This window comes from Macaca fascicularis, chromosome 3, assembly GCF_037993035.2.
Source record: "Macaca fascicularis isolate 582-1 chromosome 3, T2T-MFA8v1.1".
Lineage (NCBI taxonomy): Eukaryota > Metazoa > Chordata > Mammalia > Primates > Cercopithecidae > Macaca > Macaca fascicularis.
In genome coordinates, this window is record NC_088377.1 from 176,897,020 (window position 1) to 176,908,059 (window position 11,040).

Here is an 11,040-nt window from a genome sequence, read left to right on the forward strand (position 1 = left end):
CCCATTTTGATGGTGAAACATTAAGAGGCCCATGTATTTTCTCAGTGAATCTCAAGCACAATAGGTTAGGTCTATTAACTGAGTGAATGAAAGCAGGCTTTAATCTTTATAGTGAAATAAATTGTGACTCCCTATAGCAGAAGTTCCCTGTCAAACCACTGAGCAGCTAACACTAAGAACGTACTTTTATTCACAAGTTTCAACCTTCTTTATCAGTATTTCTACAGATCTTTCTACATTTTGAAGCACTTCCACTTATACATTAAACCCTTAAAACAGAAACTCCAAAAGCAGTCCCTTGGAAGTTGCTGCTGAGTTGTGATGAGAGTATGTCTTTGGGAATTTTCACTATGGAGGTCTAGGGAGGGTGGGGACTCTCATCCTGGGACATGTCTTGACGGGATCATACACCTGCCCTCCTATAACAGGAAGTGCCCCGCCATACTGACCCAGCAATGCTCCCCATAAAGGAGTTTACTGTATCCACAGGGTCCCTTGGAAGCCAATGTCTAGCCCCACGCAAAGGACACAGTGAGCAAAAGCCTACCTAGGATTGTGTCTCAGGTTCATCTTGGCAGAAGTGCTAGGAGTCCCTGCCTGCAGTCAGAGAGTGCACCCCTCCGTTGTGTCCCTGCCTTTTTCTTTCTTCCCTGGGAGCCCCTGTCTGAAGACCTCAGCTCAAAACTGAGGGTTTTTTGTTCTAAAAGTTACAAAATCTTACATATTTCTCTCTCGTCTAAGGTAGTTGATATTTAAGGGTCTAAATGCACCCCCCGCAAGGGGGCATGGAGTGCAGAGGACTGGAGAGAAGATCTTGAGCAAGTCCCTGGACTTCTCTGAGTCTGGGGAGAAGAATCTTCACAGGGTTGTCCGTGAGGATTCTGAGCACAGTAAAGTCTCAGGGTAGGATCCATCACTCTCATTTTGTTTGGAGAATAAAAAGGTAATACAGCCCGAGGTCCCTGCCTTTTATTTCATGAAATAGATAGACACTAACAAGGAGAACAAATTCAGAGGGCTATTCCTCCAACCAGAAAGTTAGGCCCGAGGGGCACAAAAAGGGGTGGCCACCCCGAGTTGGTGTGAATGCAGGGATCTTGGAAGGCTTCCTGGGTGTTGAGCTGGATCTGCAAGGAGGGCATGTACTCCAAATGGGAGAAAAGGAGAGTATTTCCATAGACATAGATCCATAGACAGGATCTATGCCACTGTGCAGGAGGAATTTCAGGGCAGGATCTATGTTGCTGGGGGAGTATTTCAGAGAAGGATCTATGTTATTATAGGCAGAGGGCATTTCTGGACAGGATCTATGTTCCTGTGGTGGGGAGGGGGTGTACTTTAAGGCAAAAGGGTGTACTTTGAGACCCTGCTACTGGGAGGAAAGGGTCAAGATCAGAGGGTGGTGGTGTGTGTGGATGTTACCAGGGATAACTCATCGTATCCAGAGCTAATGAGAGGCCACCAGGAGGCCCCCAGTGTTCATGGGCAGAGCCTTCTGCCTTGCAGCTGTGGGGAAGATTGAAGTGGACAAGATCCTCATTTTCAATCAAGAAATCAGGCTGCGGCAGGTAAGTAAGCTTCTTAGTAACTTTCCCCCCAGGACGACATTTTTTTCTGGGTGCACATCTGCTTGTGTGTGTGGCAGTGGTTGGGGTGGGAGGTGGGGTGACTACATGAAAGCTTGCGGCAGGTCAGAGGTCAGTTTCCAAATCACTCCGTGTCATCTTGGTGCAAGGATAAGGCTCCCCAAGACAGAGCTTCACAAACTCCTAGGTCCCCAGCAACACTGCAGGTAGTGCTGGTGGTGGGCAGGCCCAAGAGAGAGAAGTCAGGGAGTGGGGGTGGAGTGGGGCAGTGACAAGCACTTTAAAGCCCTCAGTGACCCTAGATCAAGGACTGCGTGAGAGCCAGAAGGGTGGCAGCCGACCCAAGCAGAATTTTGGAGTGAAATCAACATTTTAAATTTTCCTAGAAACGCCTGTCTCTACAAAAAATTAAAAATTAGCATGGCGTGGTGGTGCAGGCCTGCAGTCCCAGCTACTCGGGAGGCTGATGCAGGAGAATCGCTTGAGCCCGAGATTTCGAGGCTGCAGTGAGGCTGCAGTGCACTCCAACCTGGGTGACAGAACGAGAACCTGTCTCAAAAAAAAAAAAAAAAAAAAAAATGCTAGAAAGTGAGAATGAGAATTGACCCTTACTGGAAGGTTTTTATGTTTTTATGTGACAGTTTCTTTATGTGTGGGACACCATCTCAGTGACGTCAAACTTCCTGAGTGTCTAAGCCTGCCCAGTACCCTATTGCGTGCTTTCCGTAGGGGCTCGTTGATAGCCCTCTCATTCCCTGCGAGGTGGATTCTAATCCAGAATCCCCTGCTACGCCTGCTAAGCGTGTGACCCCTGTTTCACCCCTGCCTCAGGAGTGAAGGAGCTCACCCATCAGATGGCAGCAAGAGGGCGCCTGGGCGGAGCCATGCTTCTTGTACCGTGCACCGACCCTGAGCCAGGCACTTCGAGGGGCTTTGTCCTGCATCTGCTACCAAATGTGCAGAGACTCGCTGGTACCCCCACCAGTGTCAATCAGATATAGTGGGATCATGAGCATCACGAAATATTTCAGGATATAAGGATACAAGCAAAAAGAAGCCTAAACGAGAGTACATCTATATTTGGGGAGGAAAAATGAATTTTTTTTTTCCAAACTGAAAGAATACCTACTTCCTACTGCCCAGAGTGAACCCCTTTTCTCTCTTATTCTTGATATTTTAATATGAGCTATTAAAGGTCCCTTCTCTGCACCCCGTTTTCTCCCCCATCCTCTATTTCTTCCTGCCTTATTTTAAATGTTATTCCCCTGTCTCCTTTTTATGCGTCTATTTCCTTCATGCCGTTTTCTCATGTTTTCGCTTGAGACAGCGAGCCTGGTATTTTGATTCCCTTATCTAAGAGGTTTTCTCTAACCCTCAGGACAACCCTGTAAGCTGGTGGCATTGCCCCATTAGAGGAATGAGAAAACTGGGGCTCAATGCCAGGTGAGTGGAACCAGCTGGAGGGCATCTACTTAGTCCTCCAACGGCACATGAAGGCTGTGTGGCGCCCCCGAGCTGATGACTGCCGCGGGGGTCCCCTCCCTGACCCCTCGCGACCCTGCGAGGTGAGAGTCAGCCCCGCCCCTCCCTCTTCTCAGTCCTTTTTCTGTCACCTTCGAACAACTTGTAACACTGTTTCTTCCACTGCCCACACGCCCATTGGCCCGTCACCGCGCATCTCCATTGGCTGTGGCGGCCGGGGACAAAGCCGCGATTGGTCTCCACCCCTGTAACGAGGTGCCAGGTCTGTTTTCTGACCCAGGCAGGAGCCGCTATCCCCACTCCGGCACACGAGGCCGGGTGACTGCTGTCCGGGGAGTGGGGACATCGCGTGCACCGTCGGCGAGTAAGTATCCTTTGGACGCTCCTCTCCAGAAAGGTGCCCTTGGGCATATGAGTGTTTGTGTAGACGCGAATGAATTCGATGCAGTGGAGCCAAACAGGTGAACTTTTAGCGCGAGGTTCACAGGAGCCTTTGTATCCGTCTTCGTGGCTACCTATATTTTTGAGAGTGATTCTGGATGATGATGATGATTATTATTATTATTATTATTATTTTGAGACGGAGTTTCGCTCTTGTCACCCAGGCTGGAGTGCAATGGTGCGATCTTAGCACACCACAGCCTCCGCCTCCCAGGTTCAAGCGATTCTCCCGCCTCAGCCTCCCGAGTAGCTGGAACTACAGGTGTGGGCCACTACACCCGGTTAATCTTTGTATTTTTAGTACAGACAGGGGTTTCACCATGTTGGCCGGGCTGGTCTCGATCTTCTGACCTCAGGTGATCCGTCCACCTCAGCTTCCCAAAGTGCTGGGATTACAGGTATGAGCCACCGTACCCAGCCAATTCTGGATTATTTTTACATAATTTGATATAGATAGAGAATCAAATGAAGCTGCCTGTGGGTTGCAGTACATTATCGAGTGTATTGTATTGTCTGGGGCTTGCTAATGAGAATGGATCACACTCAAATATTTTGTGGACTGATGCTTAACAATGAACATTTCTTTGAAACTTGGAGAAGGTGAGGGCATTTTTTAAAAGTTTAGTCTAGGGAATTTTTTAAATGTCAGCTCTGAGTGGATATTAAATAGCGTTTTAATAGGAAAATATGTGGTCATGAAAGTATGCTCTGCTTTATAGATGACAATTAACAAAAATATGTCATGTGACAGTGTTAATCCTCACAAAATGCCCTTTTGGAAGAAGGTATCAATGAAGCTGCCTTCTAACTTTGTTAGACTGAAAGGTTATGTTTGGCAAGCTGAGATCTCATGAACAAGCTTGAACACAGCAATAAGTTTTGGTTTTGTTTGTTCACTTGTTTGCTTTTAGACAGAATCTCACTCTGTCAGCCAGGCTGGAGTGCAATAGCACGATCTCAGCTCACTGCAACCTCTGCTTCCCAGGCTCAAGTGATCCTCCCAACTCAGCCTCCTGGGTGACTGGGACTACAGGCACATGACGCCTGGATAATTTTTCTATTTTTGTATTTTTTGTAGAAATGGGGTTTGGCCACGTTGCCCAGGCTGGTCTCAAACTCCTGAGCTCAAGTGATCCTCCTGCTTCAACCTCCCAAAGTGCTAGCATTACAGGCAAGAGCCACCGCACCTGGGCAGCAATAAGTTTTTAAAAGGGGAAAATATGTTAGAGCTATGGCCATTCTGAAATGCCTAATATTATTTTGGGCTCCAGTTTCCTGCAGAATAAATGGGCTTTGCACAGAGAAAGTGTTCAGTAAACATTTGTTCATAAACATAAGTCTCCAAAATTCCTTAAGACGAAGGTTCTCATACTGCTCTGTGATCCATACCCCACTTCTATTGGTTTTGAGTGGCTTATTTTTTTTTATTGCTCCAGATACTCATAGAATCATGATCATGACTTTTTTATTTTGAGACGGAGTTTTGCTGTTGTCACCCAGGTTGGAGTACAGTGGCATGATCTCAGCTCACTGCAACCTCCACTTCCTGGGTTCAAGTGATTCTCCTGTCTCAGCCTCCTGAGTAACTGGGATTACAGGTGCCTGCCACCATGCCAGCTAACTTTTCTATTTTTAGTAAGAGATGGGGTTTCACCATGTTGGCCAGGCTGGTCTCGAACTCCTTACCTCAGGTGATTTGCCTGCCTTGGCCCCAAAACGTGCTGGGATTACAGGCATGAGCCACCGCGCCCGGCTGGCAATGACCTTTTAAAAACAAAAACGTTCAGACTATAATCTAGTTAAAGAATTTTTACCTCTTTTATGTAGATAAATAAATTAAGGCCAGACATGGTGGCTCATGCCTGTAATCCCAGCACTCTGGGAAGCCAAAATGGGAGGATCACTTGAGCCCATCCTGGGCAACATAGTGAGACTCCATCTCTACAGAAAAATTTAGCCAGGCCCAGTGGTGCACATCTGTAGTCCCAGCTACTCAGGAGGATGAAGTGGGAGGATCACTTGAGCCTAGGAGTTCGAGGCTACAATGAGCTATGAGCTTGTCACTGCACTCCAGTCTGGGCAATGGAGCGAGACCCTATCTTGAAAGAGGAAAACAACAAGAAAAAAAAATTAAGAACTAGAGGCCAGAGGTGGTGGCTCACGTTTGTAAGGCCAACACTTTAGAAGGCTGAGGCAGGAGATTCACTTGAGCCCAGGCATTCAAGACCAGCCTGGGCAACATAGTGAGACCCCATCTTTATATATATGTGTGTGTGTGTGTGTGTGTGTGTGTATGTGTGTATATATATATGTGTGTGTGTGTGTATGTGTGTATATATATATGTGTGCGTGTGATGTGTGTATGTGTGTATGTGTATATATATATGTGTGTGTGTGTGATGTGTGTATATATGTGTGTGTGTGTATGTGTGTATATATATATGTGTGTGTGTGTGATGTGTGTATATATGTGTGTGTGTATGTGTGTATATATATGTGTATGTGTGTATATATGTGTGTGTGTATGTGTGTGTGTATGTGTGTATATATATGTGTATGTGTGTATGTGTGTATATATGTGTGTGTGTATGTGTGTGTGTATGTGTGTGTATATATATGTGTGTGTGTGATGTGTGTATATATGTGTGTGTGTATGTGTGTATATATATGTGTGTGTGTGTGGTGTGTGTATATATGTGTGTGTGTATGTGTGTATATATATATGTGTGTGTGATGTGTATATATATGTGTGTGTGTATATATGTGTGTGTGTATGTGTGTATATATGTGTGTGTGTGATGTGTGTATATATGTGTGTGTATGTGTGTATATATATATGTGTGTGTGTGATGTGTGTATATATGTGTGTGTATGTGTGTATATATATGTGTGTGTGTGTATGTGTGTATATATGTGTGTGTGTGTGATGTGTGTATATATGTGTGTGTATGTGTGTGTATATATATGTGTGTGTGTGATGTGTGTATATGTGTGTGTGTGTATGTGTGTATATATATGTGTGTGTGTGATGTGTGTATATGTGTGTGTGTGTATGTGTGTATATATATGTGTGTGTGTGTGATGTGTGTATATGTGTGTGTGTGATGTGTGTATATATGTGTGTGTGTGATGTGTGTATATATGTATGTGTGTATGTGTGTATATATATGTGTGTGTATGTGTGTATATGTGTGTGTGTATGTGTGTATATATGTGTGTGTGTGTGATGTGTGTATATATGTGTGTGTGTATGTGTGTGTATATATATGTGTGTGTGTGATGTGTGTATATATGTGTGTGTATGTGTGTATATATATATGTGTGTGTGTGTGATGTGTGTATATATGTGTGTGTGTATGTGTGTATATATATATGTGTGTGTGTGATGTGTGTATATATGTGTGTGTGTGTATATATATGTGTGTGTGTGTGTATATGTGTGTGTGTATGTGTGTATATATATGTGTGTGTATGTGTGTATATGTGTGTGTGTATATATATGTGTGTGTGTGTATGTGTGTATATGTGTGTGTGTATATATATATGTGTGTGTGTATGTGTGTATATATATGTGTGTGTGTGTGATGTGTGTGTATATGTGTGTGTGTGTGTATATGTGTGTATATGTGTGTGTGTGTGTGTGTGTGTGTGTGTGTGTACTAGAGAGATTTCTTGCCTCATCCAAAGTCACAAGGTCACAAGGTGGGTTAGCCTGAAGCTATGGTTATGACCCAGGTCTCAAGCCAATCCATAACCCAACTTGCCTTTCCCTTTACCAGCTCATCCCATCTTTGACTGTGTCTCTGCATCATCCTTAAGATTAGCTTCCTTCAAACTACTATCTCTGTAGTGAGTTCCCTCAATTCTCACTCATTTTAGGTGCCCAAACATTCACATTCACCTCTCCAAGCATGACCAGTTTTCCAAGTCTGGATAGGATATCCAGCTTCTTCACTCTGTATAATCTTCACTACCTTTCTTAATTAGCAACTGACCAACATCACCTTGAAAGAGATTTTGAAGACTTTTCAAGGGGATGCGGAGAGGTCTTTTGGGTTAGGGTGGAACTGAGATGTTATTTCCCCTCCACCCACCAAGCTTTTCTCTTAATCTTCATTTTCCTTTAGCTCATTCAACCCAGTGTCTCTGCCCATCCCCATGTTTGGGAGATTTTTGCCTTAGTAGTCCAGGCAATAGAATTCTCAGTGGTTTTAGTTTAGAAGAGGCAGCCAAGAAAGGGAAGCTTGAGTTAATCATCTATGTCTATGCATGGTACCACTTCCTGGGAGGGACACAGCTGATGCTTGACACACAGGTCCTGACCAAAGATTTTTCTGAGTTGTTGCCAGAACATGATTGACTTAGAAACCAGTGTGGCCTGGGACTGGGAAACTCATTAAAGGAACTGGGACTTAAACCAGGAATTGAAGGGCAAGTTGGCTCTAGATCCATAGAAACTGCAGACCAGGGCAGACAGAGATGGTGTTATAGATGGAAGGAGGGGCAGTAGGTCATGGAATAAAGATTGGTGAGCAGGGGAGCAAACCAAAGGGGCAATTGGGAGATTCTGAGTTTTCAAGGCTATTAAAATGCAGCTCCAGGCCCTCGGGAGGAGAGTTCCAGAATATTTTCTCTACACTGCTATAATTCCTTACACTGCTGAGAGCAGTTTCTTTGACATACTTTGAACTGCACAGGGCTTTTAGGAGAGCAGAGTTTTGTTTTGAAATAACAGATCACTTCTTGATCTCATTTTTACAATAGTTAGCTCCCCCTTTCTCAGTATCTTTCACTGCCCCTTCCTAGTCAAATGGCTAATCTTGGAATGAGGTGGAGGGTCCTGCCCTCCTCTCCCCATCCTAGACAGTAACTTCTGAGGCACTTGTTCCAGGCCAGCCAGCCCTTCACACAAGTCACAGGTGCTGACCGGACAGACCCAAGTGTATTATTAGATAAAAAGAGCTCTGTCGGCCGGGCGCAGTGGCTCACACCTGTAATCCCTGCACTTTGGGAGGCCGAGGCGGGCGGATCACGAGGTCAGGAGTTCGAGACCAGCCTGACCAACATGGTGAAACCGCTTCTCTACTAAAAATACAAAAATTAGCCAGGCGTGGTGGCGGGAGCCTGTAATCCCAGCTACTCAGGAGGCTGAGGCAGGAGAATCGCTTGAACTGAACCCGGGAGGCAGAGGTTGCAGTGAGCGGAGATCCATGCCACTGCACTCCAACCCCGGGCGACAGAGCGAGACTCCGTCTCAAAAGAAAAAAAAAAAGCTCTGTCTAACAAAGATCTACCTAAGACCCTGTCAGGGCCACAGAGAAGAAAAAATTCCAAGTCAATCGAAATAACTTGGAAAGAATGCCTTGTGAGCAGAAGGCAGGATCTAGACAGAAGACATTGAAAATCACTCGAGGTCTAATTAAGAGTAACATCTCCAGGGCTTGATTCTGCCCTTAAAGCAGAGTAGGAGGGTCATCTCCCATTCTTCCTGCTGTGTGCCCCTTCCGTGAGCCAGGGGAGGGGTGGAAATTTCCCCCAGCTCCTGAGCAGGGGGCGCCTAGGGGCAGGCAAGATGGAGGCCACGGCTCCAGGCAGCTTGGCCAGCAGGCTCTGGGGCGGTCCCCTAGGGGCGAGCAGCCCTGGCGGCCCCTAGAGGCGACTGGTGGGAAATCTGCCCCCTATCCGGGAGGCAGAGGACTGCACCCTTGTCCAGGGCTGAAACTGTCCACACAGCCATCCCGGAATTTCAGGCTGAGCTTGTTTGGGCAGAAGGGAGGACACCCAGCACTGGCATTGGGAGAACTCCAGGCTCCCTACAAGCCCAGAGGCCTTTGGTGTTAGTATCCTGAGACTGTTAGAGAACTTGAGGTCCTGGGAGGACCCTGTTATTTTTATACCTCTATTCATCTAGAACAATGCTTCCCACCTGCTTCCCTTTTTAATGTATGTTAACCTAAATCCCCTGGTGTCCAGGCACATCTGTTGCTCCTTAATTTAAACAAGTAAAAACAAAAAACAAAAAAAGCGTACATTCTTCTGTTCAAAAAGTTCTCATTTTCCCTGGGCAGTTCAAAATCTTCACAGTTTCACGTTGCTTCCTATTAAAGATTAGTTGGTGTCTGGAAATTGAAGACCATAAAGGCATAGGCTCTAATCTAACATAACCCCGGAGCTGGGCTTGAGGGGCCTCTGCAGATTCATGCTGTTTTCCCTTGGAAGATACCACAGTGTAACTCTTGGTAACAGATGTGACAGAGACATGCAGGGACCAGCGGGGGCAACCACAGCATCACTGTTCCCATCTTCCTGCCCTGTTCCAAAAAGCAAAACAAGGAAAAGTCGATACACTGGGGAAGACCAGATTATTGATGAGAAGTTGTTTTCTGACCTAAAAAGTGTTTTAACATCTCACACTGCCTGATTGGGTTTACCATCTCATTGGCCTATTTTCCGTACTAAAACATAGTGGGAAAGGTGTCTTCCGTCTCCCTTCCCCATAATCCCTTAATGAAGATTCTGTTTCCAGCTGCTGCCAGCTGTGGTGATGCTTGACACGCAAATCAAGAGTTAATGGTGGCTCTCAAATTGTGAAAATATAAGAATCACCTGGGGAGCTGCATGCTGGGTTCAGATCCGATGTTTTCGACGCAGGGCCTGGGCATGTGTATTTTCAACAGTCTCCACATGTGACCCTAACATACCTCAAAATTAACAAACCCTTGGCGGAGGTCATGCATTGTCTCTGTACAGCAGGACTGAGCTCAGCGGGGAGTGGACCTAGTGGAAACCTCTCACTGTAATTCATCAGAAACTCCAGCACTGAGGGCCTAATGGGGTCAGGCTCTGTGTTATGCACTGAGGGTACCGAAGGGACGAAGCTGCAGCCTCCCTATTCAAACAGCAGGCAGGCTAGCAGGGAGTAGCTCTCTGAATGGTGGGGTGAGGCCTGATGGAAGGGTCTATGGCTCGAGTAAAAGGCCCTGGCTCCTGTATCTTATTAAAACAATTACATATGAGTCCCAGAATCGCCTCTCCTAGGGAAGGGCTTCTTGCTTGTAAGCTCAGATGTGACAAAGAAGGACACAGTGATCACCTCCAGAACCCACTAGAGGCAAGATAAGGCAAAATGGCTTTCACTTCTCTGTCATCGGGTGACTTCTTGCTTGCACAGGTGGTAAAGTGAATTTTCTTGTTTTCTTTTTTTTTTTTTTTTCCTTGAGGTGTATCACAAAAAAATTCACGAGTCTAAAGTGTACCCCTTGAGGGATTTTTTTTCATATGTATACACCTGCGTAACTACTACCCACATAAAAGAGGTGGCATTCTTAAGGTAGAAAAAGACCTCACAGTGGGGACAAATACCTGTTCGGCTTTGAACAGACTAAAGTAAAGCCTGAGATCTCAGGATATGGCTGCTTTCCTTGGCCACGCTTAAAATTAACCCCTGAAATTAACAAGTGTCTGGTGAGTACCTGCAATGTGTTGGAACCTTTCGAGGTAAGTCCCAGGACCCCTCAACTGTTAAGTCCTA